The sequence below is a fragment of the Macrobrachium rosenbergii genome, chromosome 12 (assembly GCF_040412425.1).
Source record: "Macrobrachium rosenbergii isolate ZJJX-2024 chromosome 12, ASM4041242v1, whole genome shotgun sequence".
Taxonomy (NCBI): Eukaryota; Metazoa; Arthropoda; class Malacostraca; order Decapoda; family Palaemonidae; genus Macrobrachium; species Macrobrachium rosenbergii.
In genome coordinates this window covers 105,750,998-105,772,600 of record NC_089752.1, presented here as the reverse complement: position 1 = coordinate 105,772,600, position 21,603 = coordinate 105,750,998, and positions in this window count along the sequence as shown.

Genomic DNA, 21,603 nt, shown 5'->3' with positions numbered 1-21,603 from the left:
GTTATATAAATATATATATATATATATATATATATATATATATATATATATATATATATATATATATATATATATATATATATATATATATATATATATATATATATATATATATATATATAATATATATATGTTCATGGCAAAGAATTTACTGATTGTACTCACACACATACACACACACTTATATGTATGTCTGTATATATATATATATATATATATATATATATATATATATATATATATATATATATATATATATATATATATATATATATGTATATATATATGTATGTGTATATATGTATGTGTGTGTATGAGTATATATATATATATATATATATATATATATATATATATATATATATATATATATATATATATATATATATATATTATATATATATATATATATATAGTGTATATATATATAAATTTCAAATAAATACACTATTTAAATAAAGTAAAGTTCGAGTCGTTTCTTCCCCTCTCTCTCCTCTCCTCACCTCCTCCCCCCCTGTCCCCTCCCCTCCCCTCCCCCAATCTCTCCCCCCACCCCTCTCTCTTCTGTTGTTTGGTATGGACGTGGCATTGTGTTGGAACTGTTTGCAGTCTCCTGTTTATACATTCCGCACACGCTGGCAAACCTACATTACCTTTACATGCCTGACAATCTCGCTTATAATTTTTCCTCGGGTACCTGGTGAAAAATTCATATTCTTTAATTAATCCTTCTGAATGTGGATGTTTTCACAGTGCCTTTGGTGGTTGTGTGCTTGTTCTTGTGGGCACGGCCACTGCCGTTAGACGGCGGAGGACAGACAGGGTGGCTGTGACTGTGGGGAGCGCGTTGCGTTGCAAGAGAAATCAGAAATGGTTTAGTGATTAAACTCACTGTTTGGACTGTGTGAGTGAGCGTGGTAGGCAGACAGGGAGAGAGAGAGACAGAGAGATCGGAAAATGTTTGGTAAGCATTTTTCCATCTAATTATGATTTTGGGAGCATTATTTACGTTATTGCGAGCATTAAAAGTAATACGATATGATATATGTTTTTTCGAATTTAAAAAATATTTATTTTGATATAATGGTTTCAAAGCAAATAGTAGGATGTAATAGATCACGCCAGAAGTGAAGGTGCTTCTCTTAGTTATGAAATAAACTTGTGTTTTTCCCGTATGTATCTATCGGTATGTGTATAGACATTCATAATTTATTATATATATATATATATATATATATATATATATATATATATATATATATATATATATATATATATATATATATATATATATACATACACTATATATACATATATATATTTATATATATATTGTGTATATATATATATATTTATATATATATTGTATATATATATATATATATATATATATATATATATATATATGTGTATATATACATATATATATATATATATATATCATATATACATATATATACATGTATATATTTATATATATTATGTATATATATATATTATATATATATATTGTGTGTATATATATATATATATATATACATATATATATACATATATATATATATATATATATATATATATATATATATATATATATATATATATATATATATTGAAAAATGATAAATAAGTCCATACACTTATACAAAGATATCTAGCTAGATAGACAGGCAGATATATAGATAGACAGAAAAGACACTCGATCAACGAGTAATTCTGTTTCAACTGTCTTTGTGAAAGCCACATCAAATCTGTCTCCACAGACACCTCAATTTCTCAGCAAGAAACTTGAGTCCTTCGGGCTTGTAGGCATTTTATAACTCACTCCTACGAAAATGTTATGGGAGTTTTCTTTGACATTACCCCGACATGAGGAACATCCGGTCCCGTGGCATTTAGCAGCATATTCCGGAAATTGGAGTTATATGGCAAATGAAAACGCAGTCGGCGGAAGCGGGAATAGACCCGAAATGTGTCTCACCCTCTTAAAGAGAGGAGAGACCCTGTCCACACCATCGGCTGCTATATTTCACCTGAGGGAAGAGCGGTTAACAGTTTAGACGACTCTCTCTCTCTCTCTCTCTCTCTCTCTCTCTCTCTCTCTCTCTCTTCTCTCTCTCTCTCTCTCTCTCTCTCTCTCTCATACATACATACATACATACATACATACATACATATATACTGTATATATACATATATAATATATATATATATATATATATATATATATATATATATATATATATATATATAAATATGTATATATATATATATATATATATATATATATATATATATATATATTTTCTCTCTCTCTCTCACATATATATATGTATATATATATTGATATATATCTTCTCTCTCTCTCTCTCTCTCTCTCTCTCTCTCTCTCTCTCTCTCTCTCTCTACATACATACATACATACATACATACATACATATATACTGTATATATACATATATACATATATATATATATATATATATATAAATATGTATATATATATATATATATATATATATATATATATATATATATATATATTCTCTCTCTCTCTCACATATATATATGTATATATATATTGATATATTTCTCTCTCTCTCTCTCTCTCTCTCTCTCTCTCTCTCTCTCTCTCAAGGGAAGAGCTCTCATCTGAGAAGAGCTGCATCTGAGTTTTCATCAAGGGGATTTTCACACTATCTCAGATACCTCCTCCTCCTCCTCCTCCTCCTCCTCCTCCTCCTCCTCCTCCTCCTCCTCCTCCTCCTCCTCCTCCTCCTTTGTGTGTGCTACCGTACCCTTCCCTGTGACTTACCTTTACCTTACCCATACGAAACACCACTCCCTTTTCCACACCACTCCCTTTTCCACTTCCAGTTTGGGGTTTTATAGATTATTTGCATAGAAAGAGACAGCGAAGAAAAAGACAGGAAGAACTGCATTTGCGACAGTCTGTGATATAGAAGTAAATGCTGTTTTTCTGTTGCTTTATTTGTTGGTGCTTTTTAGTGGAATGAAAGTCAAGTCGGTGCTTACTGTAAATGCAGTTTACAAATATAAATATCCTATATTTGTGAATATAAAAGTCACATATTTTAAATGACTAAAACTCACGTTTTAAATGATATATATATATATATATATATATATATATATATATATATATATATATATATATATATATATATATATATATATATATATCTCAAGGCTAAAACTTAATGTGTAAGTTTTTCAAGTTAAGTCTCAACTTCCTTGTTTTATCGAGAACTTTAAAATCTCTCTCTCTCTCTCTCTCTCTCTCTCTCTCTCTCTCTCTCTCTCTCTCTCTCTCTCTCTCTCTCTCTCTCTCAGGAAATCAGGCTGTTGACGTGTTTACCTACTTGTAAGATTTATAGGGAGCTTTAGGAAGGCAGATAGCAATCTCTTCGAACTCCCGCGCCGACGGGAAAGACATTTGGTGACACACTACGACTCTACCATCACATTCGCTCCTGCCCGGGTCTTCTTCTTCCTTCTTCCTTCTTCCCTCTCCTCCCAAATGCTGGTGCTGCTTCTCTTGGAGGAGGCTTCGGGAGAGTCTCCTAAAACGTTCTAACTTCTCGCATGCTTAGGTTTTGTGTTGCTTTATGAATTGTTTTGAGTGATTGCAGTTGGTGTTGAATGATTGTTTTTTTTAAATCTTTTTCGGAAATAATAATAATAATAATAATAATAATAATAATAATAATAATAATAATAATAATACATTTCTCATTAATTTTAGCTAGACATCTTCGATGCAGGACCAATGAAACACGATCTTTGTACAACAGTAGTGTCTCCAGTTAAGTCGATGTATGAATGTAAAAAAGTTTCCTCCATGTCACAACGGAAACGTGGAGCTCACAATCTTACACACACACACACACACAGAGAGAGAGAGAGAGAGAGAGAGAGAGAGAGAGAGAGAGAGAGAGAGAGCGAGCAGGCTCATCTGTCATGCCTTAAGGCAGGCATGCCTGCGCACATGTTTATCTTCGAGATTCCCCGTCTTAATTTGCTCTTCACGTGCTTTAAATATAACGACCGAGAACAACAAAAGGGGGATTCACAAGTCATCTGTTCTCAAACAACCTTCTATTCTTCGCCTCGGCTTATCTTTCGTGGCATCGGGCACAAGCTTCCCATACTGGGCACTGCTAAAGGTTCCATCTCCTTATCTCGAGGGGTATTGTGACCAGGATCCTCCCGAGAGAACCTTTCGACTTATGGGCATTTATTTGTATGTATTTTATTTTACGATACGGGTATTCAAGATTACTCTTACGATACTTGAATAGTTCGGTGTGCACTTTTCGTCAAAATAGAGCCAGGTTGCTAATGAGACCGCAGAAATGATTCTGTTCTCTTTTCGTTATTGAATGTGTTTTTCTCTTCCCCATCTGTCAGTCGCTTCAAGAGGAGCTTATTCTCTCTGCATCTTCCCATCTCGAAACAAGACGCCATTGTGCTTTATGAGAGGTTTCCATTAGTGTGGCAAACAGGATAATTTCTTTATGGTGGGGCAGCCCCGAGAGCCGGGCATGAAGGTGGGGCGGGGGGCACTCGGTCCCTGGCAGAGAAACAGGGGTAAAGAGTCTCTACTACGACGGGACGGAGTCAGAGAGGGAAGGGGGTTTGGGGTTTATGGGGCGGTGGTATGGAGAGGGGGAAGGGTAGGGGGTGAGGGATAGTGTGGTTGTTAGGACTGAATGGTGGGTGGTCACTTTTTAGGTGGAGAGGCGAAGCGTTGGAGGATGTGGAGGCAGATGCCCAGGGAGGCTTGTAGGTGTATATTTGTAATTTCATTATGCACAGTTTGGCCCCTGTTTGTTTTGGCTATGGGTATGGAATCTCATTTCCATATTATGGTAATGAATTTCGTCAACATGCCTTTTTTTTTTAACCTTCCAAGTTTTCTTGAAACTTCTGTATCGTTTTGAACTTTTTTTTTGTCTGCTTATTTTCGTAGGTGATGGTGCTTCTCCCTTATTTCCCAGTTTATCATGATACTGGTATTGTATACAAACTGTTCTTTACAACAGAAAGACGAGAAACACCGAGAGATCCCAACAGTTCTATAAATATTAAGTTACTTGACAACAGCCCTCGAGAACCTTCCTGCGCCAACCACGAACCGCCTTATATGTCGGTCTCCGACGCCCCCTCTTTAAGAAACCTACGTGGCCGGCGTTCTTCAAGGTGTCATTCCCCCTTCCTTTCTCTTTATTTGTTTTCCTTCTCCGGTTCTCTCTTTCTCGGCTTTCCGCCTGCCTTCTCCGCCGCCGTTTTCTCAGCCAGGCCACAATGACCCTTTTATTGCTTTACAGCTGACCCTTTATTAGTGCCACTCAGGGCAAGAAAAATGGCGGGGTGACCACATGGCTTTTGTGAAAATGGCCGGAGAAGACGCCACTCACAGGCATGCCTGAAGATTGTTATATGCACGTTTACTTATTCATCTTCGCAAAGACCGTTCACACAACGTCGGGGCTTTTACTGAAATGACCAATAAATTTGCCATTTTTCTTCATTTCTCATCCCCCTAAAACTTGTCGGATAAATCGGGGACTCCGAAGATCATTCGAAGGAGACAATCTGCGCTACAGATCAGAGTTTTCGCTTCTCGAAAGCAAGAGCCTTTTAACCCTTAGCCGCAAGTCTCCCCGGCGTCCTTTTGTCACGCCCTTACCACCGGAATAAAGAAGAGAGTGCTAATGCCCCCTCGAGTGGAGTGTCTCTCTTGATAACGCTTGTGTGAAATTGTAGATGGAAGGAAGGCTCTTTTCGAACCTCTGCTCGACGCTTTCAAGGTGAAAACAACGGTCGCTTCCACGACTGTGTATTTTTCTTTTTATTGATACTTCATAAATGTCGTTATTCATTTTGTGTGATGTGAATATAAGGAAATATATATGTAGTTTCTGTCATGCATTTGGTAATGTATGGACTGCAGAGCAGGATGTTTTAATTTTATCACGACGAATATTGCTTTTACTTCATACATTCAAAAAATCTTTCCTCAAGAGAAGTTGTTATCAGATGAGAAAGCTTTCTTTTTCTTCTAACGTGCTTTTTTCCCATTTTTGTATGGGGTAAGCATTTTTACAAAATCATCGACATGTCTGCAGCAAAAGATTGTCTGTTCGAAGAGACTAGTGCTTGGTATATGGGAGCTAGAGAGTAATTCCATTTTAATTCGGAATTTGTAAATCTAAAAGAATGACCAGAAAATATATTGTCCCTTAAGTGGCCCTCTCTGATATCCCAGATTCAAAGGTAAAGGATCATTCTTTCCATTACCCTCGAGCTCATTACAAAGTAGCTTCTATTGCTCTTCTTTTTACTATACCTTTTCATAGACCAGTGGCTTTGCTCTTTAACTGTAGCCTACCTGAATTCTGTATCTGCCTGTGACCTCAAGCTAAAAAAAATAGTTGCATATTATTATTATTATTATTATTATTATTATTATTATTATTATTATTATTATTATTAGCAATTGTTTGGGAGTAGCCGTTATAACTTGGCATCACGTGCACCTAAATTTTGCCTATTGAATTGTGCCTACCTTGTCTATCTTTGTATAGCCCTAAGATGAAACAATAGATGTTATTATTATTATTATTATTATTATTATTATTATTATTATTATTATTATTCTACATTCAGCTGTTTTTACATAATTACTACAAACTTGGCAAATTATGTTTTACTAAAATGCTATTCTTGTCGTGATAAATTCCTGTTTTTAAATATCTCGATATCAAATCTTCAGAATGTAACCATAGAGTTAAATTCGTGAATACAAGTAATTTGACACCGGACAATTAAGTATTAAATCAAACACAAGTAAGAAATAAGTTTAAGTTAAACGCTTCTATATTGTTGTTTGAAGCTAGGTAAAGCATTTTTCTCACTACGAGATGTATCCTATTTTTTTTTTTTTTTTTTAAAGGAGAGATCAATAATTTTAAGCTCTGAAATATTGTAGTGTTTGTAACTAAAGCTCTAGAAGTCGAGAAGTAGTTGAATTAAGTGCTTAGGACAGAGCTAAGTTTTCAGAGATTGCTTTTGTACATTTTACTTGTTAAAGGACTTGAAATTTAAATATAGGATTTGATTTGATTTATGAAAATTATAAAGCCAAACACTGGCACTTTCAGCCACTCGGTGCTAAAGGCAGTGAAAAGAGGGATTTGGAGTGGTTGGACAGCAAGATGGAAGGAAGGAAGTGGGAATGGAGGTAAAGAAAAGGGCTAAAAAGTGGGTGCAGGTAGGGGCCGAAGGGACTCTGCAAATTGCCTTTAGTAAAGCCTACAGTGCACCGCATGAGATGCGCTGATGGCATTACGCCCCCGCTGGGATTAAAGTCTAGGATGGTACTCCTGCATATGCTGGCATTGATGAAACAGAATGGCTGGGTGAGGATGAAATGTTCCAGCCGCAAAAGAAAAAGAATGCTGAAATTGCAGAAGTAAAATCTGCTCTGACTTGCAATACTCGCTGAAGACTAAATATAAATTTCGTCAGAAAATTGATTAGATGTATTTGTGATAATATGCAAATCTTTGATCTTGATAACTCTACTGTTAACACAAATATACCGTACAACTTCCAAAATGAAATTGCAATGTCGTGTGCATATGTGTATATATATGTGTGTAAGTGTGTGTGTGTGGGTGTATGAGTGTGTGTGTACGTATGTATATATACATGTATATATGTTTTTAAAATTCCTTATATCTGGAATTTTTTTTAGAAAAAATAGTAATCATGCGTCCGTTTTTGAAATCAGCATATCGAGAAAACTGATCACAAAATTTGTATGCCGTTCATTTTTCAGACTGTGAGAAGCTCAGACAAGAAATAATGCTTTTGGTTTATTATTTGCTTTGGATCAGCTAATTAACCTTCGATGATTTATTATTGAATATTAAGCGTTTTGTTTTACCATTTCTAAATGAATGACTAAGATGAAAATGATGTGGAAGTTTGAAATATAATAATAATAATAATAATAATAATAATAATAATAATAATAATAATAATAATAATAATAATAATAATAATAATAATAATAACCTTTATTTCAACTCAAGGCCATACATACAGAGACAAGGTAGGGACAATGCAATACACAAAATTTAGGTATACGAAATAATTTATGATAATAAACAGCTATACCCAAACAGTTGTCGATGATAATAATAATAATAATAATAATAATAATAATAATAATAATAATAATAATAATAATAATAATAATAATAATAATAATGGGAAGTAAAATTACCTAGTTCTTATTCTACGCTGCGGTTAGGAATTAGGAATGAACAATGCCTTTGGGGAAAGTATTAGAAACTTTTATTTAATCTATATTTTGACTTTATGTTTTATGGTGGAGCGAAAACAAAAGATCTCTTGGATACCACACGGTTTGAGAGAGAGAGAGAGAGAGAGAGAGAGAGAGAGAGAGAGAGAGAGAGAGAGAGAGAGAGAGAGAGAAGCGTAACTTACTAAGATCAACAAGCCCTGTATAGGACCAGTTGGGAATTTCTGCCATACACCATTATCTGGAATCATTGCACGGCTTTTTAAAGCAAAGGAACATAAATAAAGGAAGATTTTGCTATATTCCTGGAAACTCTAATTCCATGAAAAACCTTTATTATTGTCTAATCCATTGGCAATATGATAATGGACGAAAAATACGTAGTATAGCAATTTTAAACATACACGGTAACTTTCATCGCCAAATTCCCTAGGGCTTCCTGTTAAGATTACTACTACTACTACTACTACTACTACTACTACTACTACTACTACTACTACTACTACTATTAGTAGTAGCGTCTGGATGGTGTAATCGCAACAGTACATTTGTACTTTTTACTTTTTTGTGTACTGTGTTGTATCTACCATGCCTATCTTTGTATATGGCCTTAAGCTGAAATAAAGATTATTATTATTATTATTATTATTATTATTATTATTATTATTATTATTATTATTATTATTATTATATCCTGGCAATTCCATGAACCATACTGTAAGTGTGGTTGTGTTGTGATTTTTGTTTTGAAAGTTTGTTGTGGGAGATGGAGCATGGCTGAAAAAAAAAAATTGCCGATAATAGTTTCTAACAAGGCGTCACTTTTAAATTCTCCCATGCAAAATTTGATGTTTGATTAAGTGAATCTTTATCAATTTTTAAGTATCTTGAGCATTCAGTGATCGCAGTGAACATAAAGTCCTCTCTTTCTTTTTGATAATTCTCCACTTAAAGTCGCGGATTAAATCGAGAGATTGTTTTCGATCAAGTAAACTGGTTCAACAAGTCGTGATTCCTAACGAGCGTTCCATTGTTAAAGACTCTTGCGCTTAAATAATATTAAGGACAGTAATACATTATTTCAGTCTAAGTTCATATAGGAGTACATTCTAGGTTCATATACCGGTACATTTCATTTTGGGTTCATGTATAAGTACATTTCATTTTAGGTTCGTGTATAAGTACGTTTCAGTCTAGGTTCATATACAGGTACATTTCACTTTGGGTTCACGTGTAAGTACATTTCATTTTAGGTTCATATACAAGTATATTTCATTTGAGGTTCGTATATAATCAGTTTAGGTTATTTTACAAGTACATTTCATGTTAGGTTCGTAAATAAGTATATGTCAGTCTAGGTTCATATATAAATAATTTTCATTTGGGTTCATGTGTAAGTACATTTCATTTTAGGTTTATGTATAAGTACATTTCATTTTGGGTTCATCTGTAAGTACATTTCGTTTAACATATATATATATATAAACAAGTACATATAATTTTAGATTTGCATGTAATTACATTTCAGAGTTGGTCCATATACAAGTGTATTTCATTTTAGGTTCACTTGCATTTAGGTTTCATTTTAGGTTCATTTACAAGTATATTTCATTTTATGCTTATGAATTAGTACATTTCAGTCTAGGTTCACGTACAAGTTCATTTCATTTTAGGTTCATAATTATGCAAGTAAATTTCAGTTAAGTTTCATATACGAACACAACACGCAGATGCAAATGAGACACGTAGAGTAACAACGATGACGATACATTTAATTATGATAACTTCATACCCTTGGGAAAATCTGAACTTATTTTCTTTAATTTTGAAGCAACTGGACAAATGGACTGGCGACATCGTGTCTAAAATAACAAAAACTAAACAAGTAAAGGTCTAATTATTTTCGTCCATTGGGACTTTTGTTCTTCTATTATTGTTCTGTCTTCGTGTTTTCAATTTCGTCGTTGTATATTCGAAATTGTGCCAGTTATTCGTGTGTAAAGACGTGAGAAGAACGATATAATAAAGTATAATGATGTAAGTCCATACGGTGAGGAAATTGTAATAATAATTACCCTCTATATTCTAGCATAGATTTAGTAATAGCAATGAGGATGGTTAACGTTAACGAATAATAATAATAATAATAATAATAATAATAATAATAATAATAAGGCCTAATAATAATAATAATAATAATAATAATAATAATAATATCGGAATGAAAAATTAAGCAAATTCAATAACAATACAGGTTAAAAGAACTAATGGTAGGAGCATTAACTAGAGACACTATGATATCATTAATAGAAATATTGAAAATATAAATAGTGACACAGCATTCACGTTGGTAATATCAATCGGTGATATTAATCTCAATAGATATTTTGCCGAGGGAAAAGATACAGCAATAAAGAAAGAAATATAAAAAGGAAGACAAAATAAATTATGACAAGGGAATCTCATTTACATACAAATTTATTAATTTCCAACGTCATTTAAACTCTTGTTCCATATTAGTATTTTTTTTTTAAGACTCCGATAAAATAAATATGTTAATTTTTTGCCATTAATCTTGACGGGGGTAGTTATTGAAAAATTATGAACATTTATTTTAAATGACTAAAACAAAAACCATTAATGTTACGTATTCCAATTATTAAGTAGCATTTAGATGGCTTTTATAGTAATTTTAAACCAGTGCTTTAAAAAGATAGTTTTAGAGAAAGCCTGTATAAAAGAGCAAATAGCTACGACCTAATTTTCTTTTTCCCATTGTCAAAAGAACCGAACTGTTCCTGAAGGTGTCAAATATGCAGGAAAGAAAGAAAGAAATCCGAAGACCCATTTGCAAGATTCAGTGGGGGGAGATGCGCCGCCCTGATTGGTTCTTCACACCTCTGCCTTGGCCCCGCCCACTTTTCACGCCTGTCAGCGCATTCGGCCAATGGGAGGGCCGCTGCTGCCTTTATTGACACCTTTGAGCATCCCATTCGTCGCTGCTGCCCTCCCTAACTCGTGTGTGGGAGAAGGATTTTTTCTTCTTTTTTTTCAGACAGCATCTCCTCCTCGGTGCTTTCAGAAGACTTGCTCTCTCTCTCTCTCTCTCTCTCTCTCTCTCTCTCTCTCTCTCTCTCTCTCTCTCTCGTGTGGGTGGGGGATATTGGATGTTACTTTCTCCCCAATTGTAACAATGCAATACATTGCGTTCTTAGCGGAATATTTCAATGTTGGAGCGTGATGACTCCATTTTACACAACCTTACAACGACCGAGGTTATAATAATAATAATAATAATAATAATAATAATAATATATCCTTAATTTCAGCTCAGGGTCATTTACAGAGATGCACAAGGGAGATACAATATCATACTCAAAATTTAGTTGCTCGAGATAAAAAGTTATGATGATAAAGGTTACACCCCAACAAATGCTGACAAGAGGAGTAGTAATAATTATAATGATTTACTTTGTAGTGTGGACACGATACGATATTTAAATTTGCTTCAAGAAAAATGCTTGGCTTTTAGATAACTAATGTCTGCTACGTTTATTAGAGTAATGGTTCATTCACAGCAACAAAAACGCAACAACCACTGCTGCCTTCTAGTGTTGTTTTTCGTTTGTGCTTTATCTGTTAACTCGTTTCGAGGGCAATTAAAGCGATGACGTCACCATTAAATGGCCGCTTCCACCCCCCATCTCAGTCCGTCACTGATCCCAGGTTAAGAAAAATGTCTCCCCAGCTTCCGAGGAACGTCGAGAAGATAAACATCTCCCTCTGGTTTTTTCCCTTTCCCTGGAAAGAGTTCTGGAAGGAGTCCTTAATATATCGTGCTCTTCCAGTGTTGACAGGGTAATCCTAGAGGATATCCTCGGTTGCTCGAGTGCTGGAATGTCCTGGACTCCAGAAGTTATTGGGGGTTGAAGGGGACCGTGTGTGCCTGTGTGTGTGTGTGTGTGTGTGTGTTACTCTTTGCTGGAATGTCCTGACTCCAGCAGATGCTGGGGGCCGAAGGGGTCTGTGTGTGCCGGTGTATGCCTGTGCGTGTGTACGTGTGTGTGTGTGCGTGCGTGTGTGCGTTCGTTTATTTCTACCCCTTCCAGTCTCCCCACCTGCATTCCATCTCGTATTACTTCACACGCTAAGCCAAGATGGCGGTGAGCGGCCACCTGAAAAAAAGAGGGGGGGGGGAATCAAGAGTTGGAAATTCTTGTATAAAGGAAATTGAGCAGGTTCTTTTTTCATTATATAAAAAAATTTAAAGTTGATACTTCACGTAAGTTTATTGCTCGCATAGTCATTGAGAGACCCATGAAACGGACGGGGTGAAATTTCTATGAATTTTTATTTTTTCAAACACGATTATCCTAGAGAGAATATTTTTTGAAGCGACTTCGTGTTGCTGATGGATGAAGTTGTAAAAAAAATTTAAAAAAAAATGAAAAAAGGGCGTTGCTCCCATGGACCCTCGGCGCTTGAGTTCCTGCTTTTATCTGGTCATCACTGGGTACTGTATGCGATCACACGAAGATAAAGCAATACCGTTAAAGGTAATTAAAGACGGGGTTCATTCAAAGCACTACAAGTTAATAATACCTGAAGCCCTCCTGATGTTACCTCATTAAAAAAACCCTTTATGAAGCCTTTAAAAAAATGATCTTGATCTTATATCATATTTTGGTTCATTGGTTCCGATTGGTAGACGTCGGTTAAATTATGCTTTCGTTTTATGGGTGGGATGAGACAAATTAAGATTTCCTTTCTGCCCTCGAGCTTGTCAGTCTTCTCGAGTTAATGCACTCTTATCAGAACAGTATTTGAAGGCATGGAGACTAGACTTAAGAAATATTAGATGAATCTCTTCACTGAGAGTCGTATTTCATGAAATTTTTGCCGCAGATTTTGGGGTACTTATCAGAAAGAACTTTCCCACCTACCATTCATGACAGTATAGTTTGCAGTACATGAAATTTACTACAACGACAAACTTCCTGTGCGCTCTTTTGTACCTTACCAAGCTGAATTTGCTCGCCACATTAGGCAGGCTGCCGCTGCAGTCTGTCGTTTTATAGCATCGGGTTTCACACTACTGAGTTTTCTGGGAGTTTTATCTTTACTGCAACTAAAATCTGGAATAGTTTGCATTGTGCAGGTGTGGATTCCTCTGTTCTCCGAATGTTTAAGCGAGGAGCAAATTTATTCCTGCTCTCTGCTGATGTCTCCTGGATTCAGGTTTATCGGTTTTATTTTCTAGTCCCTCGCATTTAATTATTTATCAGTTTTTCCTTTAACTTATCTCTCTTTGCTGGATGATTTCCGTTTTGGAGCCCTTTTGGGTTTGTAGTTAGTTGACTGTTGGTAAGGGTTTTCAGCAGATTTTAAAAAGAAAGATAAGAACATTTTGTTTATTTTTCTACCTTATAAAGTTTTTGTTATGGAAAACTGAACACGACTGGTGTAATTTTAACTTTAAGAATTTTGCAAGAAATGTGAAACTTTTTATAACCCCCTTCAAGCGGTGTCTTCTCAGCTATCGAATATCGACTGTCACCATTTCTTCAGTCTTGTAGAATAAAAATGCATTTTTCAACTACCGATTAGTTTGTTTTCTGGTATTCCTTTTGTTTACAAACGTTATTATTCAAGTTAACTGTGTTTTCAAAAATTATTGTCATTGTAATTTTCTTGGGTATAAATAACTGATTCTTTCAAATAGACGTAACAGCGTCGAAGTCCCTAACACGAAACATTTGACTCGCATAGGTTATGTAACTACTTAACTGGGCAGTGTGTAATATAAAGGATATAAAAAAATGGTAAACTTTATAACTGATCATCATTCAAAAACTGTCTTTGTGATATTGGGCGTGAATGGAACGCTTCTTTGGAATCATTGATGGCAGTCAGATCATTATTGACAGTTCCTTTGATTTGATTAATGCCTGGCTTCATGTTGCCTTTCGGTAACAAGATTACATTGTATCTTTGGTCTGTTTTTACAACTTTATTTATTTGTCTCATTAATTCCCATAATTTCCATTACTGTCTAATATTCATGGTATGTGTCATCGACTTGACTGCCATTTCTCATTTCTGGAGAAATGGGTTGGCCTGCATTTTTAGTTTTCTGTAAAAGAAAACTATTGTGCCGGCTTTGTCTCTCCGTCCGCACTTTTTGCTGCCCGGACTTTTTCAGTCCGCCCTCAGATCTTAAAAACTTGTGAGGCTAGGGGGCTGCAAATTGGTATGTTGATCATCCACCCTCCAATCATCAAACATACCAAATTGCAGCCCTCTAGCCTCAGTAGTTTTGATTTTATTTAAGGTTAAAGTTAGCCATAATCGTGCTTCTGGCAACGATATAGGATAGGCCACCACCGGGCCGTGGTTAAAGTTTCATGAGCCGAGGCTCATACAGCATTTTACTGAGACCACCGAAAGATAGATCTGTTTTCGGTGGCCTTGATTATACGCTGTAGCGGCTGTACAGAAAACACGATTGCGCCGAATGCGTTTTTTACTTGTTATTTTTTACTTTACTCCCGTTTCCTTCCTCTGATGTCCTTCAGCGCCGGTCTTTCCCATCCAGAGGCCCAAAACCCCTTTTCCGTTGTCCCTCTCCTGCCTGCTCTTGCCTTACCTGCGTTGGGTACATGAATGATGATTAATGTAAAGATAAAGATAATGACCTCCCACAGCCACCTCAAGTAATCTGAACCGCACACAACTTATTCTTAAAAGAAAAGGGGGGCGGGGGATCTTCCGCCACGTAGGGCTTTGCTTAGCCTTCGAGGCCTAAAAGTTATTAATGTTTGATGAGGTCTCTGTCATTCTCATGATGATGCACGGGGTAAGATTAGAGAATGAAGTGAACTCTGGGAAAATATCTTCACTTTTCCTTTGGGTCCTCGAGATACTTCTCTGGGCACACACACACACACACACACACACACACACACACATATATATATATATATATATATATATATATATATATATATATATAGATATAGATATGTATATATATTTCCTGATTATACAAATAAATGTATATAATATTATATATATATACATATATATATGTATATATATTTATATATGTGTAAGTATATACATATATATTTGTTATATAAATATATAATATATATACATATATATATATATATATATATATATATATATATATATATATATATATATATATATATATATATATATATATATATATATATATTATATATTATATGTATGTATGTACATCCGTATATTGCTCTGGAAACACTTACATATAGGATAGGATGTATCTACTTGAGGACAGGCCCTGTACGTTTTAGGATATACTCACAAATTTATGCTAATGAATATTTATTGAGAAATCATTTAACAAGGTCTCCATTAATTCCTTCGATTATTCCACATCAGCCACTTGTGAACATACAACATACAAACGAAATTTGTTTGTTAACCCTAAATCAGAGATAACACGTACAAGACGAACTCCACAGCTTTATGGCAAAGAAATTAGCTCTAAAAAAAATAGCCTCCTCTCCCCCTCTCCACCGCCTCCTCGCTATCTCAATAAAAAACATTGATAACAATAATAGTCTTTATTTCAGCTCAGGGCCAAATGCAGATATAGACAAGGTTGATGTAGTATGATACACTGAATTTAGATACACGAGAGAAAAATTTATAATAAAAGGTTACAATAAGACAGTTGCTAATAATAATAATAATAATAATAATAATAATAATAATATCCCTTATTTCAGCTTAGGCCAAATAAAGAGATAGACAAGGTAGACACAATACATAAAATTTAGATACACGAAAGAAAAAGTTATAATAAGAAGTATGTACACCCAGACAGTTGCTAATAATAATAATAATAATAATAATAATAATAATACTAATAATTAGAATAATATCTAATAATAATACCAGTAGTATTCATATCATCATCATCGTAATATCCTTTATTTTATTTCAGGGTCATATACAGGGATAGACGAGAGAGAAACAGTATAATACACAAAATTTAGTTACACAAGAGAAACAGTTATAATAATAAATGTTGATAACAAAACAGTTGCTAATAATAATAATAATAATAATAATAATAATAATAATAATAATAATAATAATAATAATAATAATAATAATTTTCAGTAAGAGACCATAGACAGATACAGAATTCAGGTACATCGCTTCCATTAAAAATGGAACAGTAATTACCCATGGCCAAAACCAAAAAGGGGGTCGTTTTTAGGAATATTTTCTAAATCTTATTCTTGAATGCATCGAAACTATGTATCACAGTACAGTAAATGTGCATCTGGCCAGAAGCGCTTTCTTTCAGAAAATTGCGATGAGATTTAAATGTAACCTTTGTGGAATCATGATCTACCTCAAGAATTGCCGTGTGATTATTATTGTTATTATTATTATTATTATTATTATTATTATTATTATTATTATTATTATTATTATTAGTAGTAGTAGTAGTAGTAGTAGTAGTTTGGGAGTTACCGTTTATTATTATTACTTTTTATCTCGCTTATCTAAATTTTGTGTATTGTATTGTTACCTTTTCTGTCTCTTTATTTGGCCATGAGCTGAAATATAGGATATTATTATTATTATTATTATTATCATTATTATTATTATTATTATTATTGTTGTTGTTGTTGTTGTACCGTGTAATTGGGGAAAGACGCGAGACGGCAGAAACAGAGAGAGAGAGAGAGAGAGCAGCAACGGAAAGGAAAGAAACGGAGACAGCAGCTAATCAGCGCTAATGAACCATAGCCGCCCGCACAAAGGCTAGCAGGGAAAAGACCGCAGTACAATTTCTGCCTCCGGAATTCCAATCATGACCGCCTCCAACGCTCAGACAGCCCCACCAACACCAACCGCAACCCTGCCCAGGAAAAAAAAATGTGCGGTCTCTCCTTCTGATTCTAGCCTGAATGACGTAAAGAGCCGCCCACGGATGAAAATTGGCCCAAAATTGACGTGCTCGCAGCGGGAGTCGGGGGGTAAAAACACACACACTGTCAGCCTGGGAGTTGAGTGAGTCCGGGGAATGTATAGGGGAAGAGCCGTCCCGCCACCACCAGTAGGACTTCGCCTCTTGGGCCTGGCCGGGATAGGGACTGGGTCCTGTGGGTGGGGGTGGAAAGGGGGGTCGCTAGCAGTTCAGAAATTCTGAGCTGTAGGAAAATATCGAACGTAAATATTTAATGTTAGTGTAAGACGTTCAGCTGAACATTCACATATCATCATGAAACAGTTCGTAAAGCGAGAATAGGAGATACAGAGCTGAACACTTAAGTAGCTTAGCAAAGTGAGATTTAAATTAGATTAGGTCCCGAATCATTGGGCAGATATTGAAAGTAAACATAAAAAAAATCACAGGCGAGAAGAAGAGTTAAAGGGAAAAGATTAAAACATTCGGAGAGATGGAGACATACCAGCTGATTTTCAGCACTGAGAAGAAAGGTATTTTTTCAGCAATAAGCCGTTCCACAAACGGGGTTGGATGCAAAGAAAATTAAGACATCATTCACTGCCGCATCCTTCTTTTCACTACTCAGTCATGAGTGGATCACTTCCGAAACATTCACAAGCCTCAAACGCTTCATACACTTATACATATACATACACATACACATACAGTATATAGAAACCTTAATGTTGACACACTACACTTATACCACGATGCATTGATCTTTGATGCACTGTCGCTAATCTTGTCTTACCACATGTTTAAACCATGGTCTCTTTCTTAGACCATGGTTTAAACCCTTTCATTTTAGTGACGTCTGCAACATTAGCAATTCAGGACATTTTAGACCTCTCAAGACTTTTTAGTCAAAACCCTTTTTTGAACAGATCTCCCATTCTCTTCTACACGGCGAAACCACCTTAAAACTCTACTAACTCAGGATTAAATTTGAAGCATCAGTATTTTGATACATTGAGTGAGTGTTCCTGAAGAGTGACTAGGATAATGTAAGTTCGAAATATTTACCAGAGACACCAAGAGTTGTCTCTTAGTTGTCCACACAGGGACATTCTCAGACGACTAACAAAAAGCATCTCTCTATCCTCCTGTCTACGTGGTGCACTGTAAACAGTGCTAAAGGGTGTTTGCAGCGACCCTTCGGCTCTTAGCTACACCCATTTTTAGTTTTCTGTAAAAGAAAACTACTGAGATGACTTTTGCCTGTCCGTCCGCCCTCAGATCTTAAAACTACTGAGGCTAGAGGGCTGCAAATTGGTATGTTGATCATCCACCCGCCAATCATCAAACATACCAAATTGCAGCCCTCTAGCCTCAGCAGTTTTGATTTTTATTTAAGGTTAAAATTACCCATGATCGTGCGTCTGGCACCGCTATAGGTGCCAACATAGGCCCTCTCCGGGCTGTGGCTGAAAGTTTCATGGGCCACAGCAGAGTTTCGTGGTTCGTGTCTGAGAGTTTCATACAGCATTATACGCCGTACAGAGAACTCGATTGACCCAAAGTTTTCAATTTTTACTTGTTTAGCCTTGTTTCTCCGCCTCCATTCCCGCTTCCATTCTTCAGTCTGGCCATGGAACGACTCCAGGTCTCTCTTTTCACTGTCTCAAGCACTAAATGGCTGAAATTGCCCCAGAGCTTGCCTTTACAACCTGATTTTCTTAAATGAAATCGAATTCCTATCACTGCTGCTGAAATGGTCATGGCACTCGAAACGAACAGCGTTAAACCACCTTCAGGAGATCCAAGTCTGGTCCGATGTCCAGATTAAGAAACAGCCGCAGCAACCCAGTCAGTGATCCAAGGCCCTCTGATTATGATGCCAGACGAGTGTCAAAGATGTGGGAAAGATGGAGTAGACAGCCAGTTTCACCCTAATCGTGGGACCCTTCGGTTTTTTTTTTCTTTCTGGCTTCCCGATCAATTATTGTGCGTGTTCTTCGTGAACGATTTCCGCTGCCAGTACTCGTGAGAATATGGACAGCCAGGGTCCGTTTTTTTAAAAATCAGTTATTTATTTATAATAATAATAATAATAATAATAATAATAATAATAATAATAATAATAATAATAATAATAATAATATTCAATTAGTTTTCGGCTAGAGACAATAGGCAGATAAGAATTCAGGTAGAGTTTGCTAACAAGATACAGTGAACGGTATTTCTCAGTAATAATAATAATAATAATAATAATAATAATAATAATAATAATAATAATAATAATAATAATAATAATGCATAAGGTGGTGGTGGCGAAGAGGTTGCTAATGGTCAATAGTTTACTTTAGTAGACAGTAAAGATACTTTTATATATAATTAAAACACAGACAAAGATAGCATATGGTGTTGTGTGTGTGTGTATATGTATATGTATATATATGTATATAATTATTATAATAGAAGGTAAATTCTTTGTATTGTTTTAATTATTTAAGATCCTGTTTCAAAGTCAATGATTTATTTACATTAGGAATTCTTTTTAAAGTTATTTATTTATATTTAGTTTCCTATTTAAATGTATTACGGCGTCAGTAAACTAAAGATGTTGTGACGCCAGTGTTAATAGTCATAATCAATCACTCATTCAATCAGTCATTTATTTATAACAGCCTCCCAGCGGCATAGTTGAAACTTGAACAGCTGTCGTAGCACTAATTACGTTATATAATAAACATTTTTCCAGAAAACCCACATCGAGTTTTGATTTCTCAAGAAGAAAACCTACACTGGAGTAGGCATCAATTTCTGCAGTTTCACATTTTATCTTTTGAAACTTAAATGATTTTTCTACTTTCTCATATGGAATATGGAGATTTTACCAAATCATATGTCGACTTCAACGTGGAAATAGAATTTTTATGAATATTTTTCCTAAATAACGGCTAGACAGGGAGAATATTCAACAACCAGTTAAGGAAATTCTTCGACGGCATCTTCACGAGAAAACCTGTCACAGGCACAATAGGGAAAGAAGCTGTGCATCTAAAACTGCCATACCAAAGAGAACAGTTGTGCAAGAAAATAGATAAACAAAGCATTAAGAAAAATAACTGACCAACATTTTCCTCAGCTTAATGTACGAACAATTTAATATAATAACTTTAAAATAAAAAATGTTTTCCCACCACAAAGGCAAAATCCCTCCTACATGGTGCTCTGATATTGTTTACATGTTTAGATGTGCAGTCTGTAGTAACTACTGCACGCAGAAAACGTCTGTAATAAACGGGTAAACTTAGAAGAATTCTCAGGTGTAAATAAAGGAAATCATTTACCAGAGATCAGTGTTACAGAAAGTCTCCTTATCAGGTCATTGAAGCCAACTTGAAACAACGATAGCTCGAGTTTTCCCTTGAAGTTATTTTAGTTATGTAAGGTTTCATATTCTCGCTGTACATATTTCATCTATTGTATTTTTCCGATTTACGTTAATATGTGATGTTGCTTTTGTTATTGTATATTGTTGGAATTATTTTTCGTTTCTGTTCTTTCTGGTATGTGATTCATCAGATGTTCTGATTTTTAACTTACAGTGTTGTGGCATGTTTTTCTTTTTTCACTGTTCGCCTTTGTACTCGATATATAGTTAATTTTGACTTGGTGTTAAAACTGTATAAGATAATATTTTCAGCTGATGATGGGATTAGAGTAGAAACCCGAAAGCTTCTGGAAAATAAAAATTTGGAATGGGGAGAGGGATACTATTATTAAACGTCCTGCAGTTCATCATTCGAGTACGATTTCCGAGAGGGACCCCATTAGTTGAAATAATAACAAGATCATAACAATAATAACAAACAGCTATGGAAGAGGAGCCTGGATAGAAATACGGAGACTGGAAACGGCTCTAAGAAAATAGGAGAAATCAAAACGCGACGTGGGCTTTCTGGAAAAATGTTTGTTATATGAACCTTCTCCCAAAAGTGTGTAATTTAACCCTTTATGGGGTTAGTGCCGTCAGAGCACCCCACGTGGTGCACGATAGGCATTACTGAAGGGTCTTTGCAGCATCCCTTCGGAACCTAACTGCAACCTCTATCATTTCTTATACTGTACCTCCGTTCATATTCTCTTTTTTTTTCATGCGACTTTCCACCCTCTCTACAAATTGTTTCCTAGTGCAACTGCGAGGTTTTCCTCCTGTTACAACTTTCAAACCTTCTTACTGTCAATTTCACTTTCAGCGCTGAATGACCTCAGAGGTTCTAGCGCT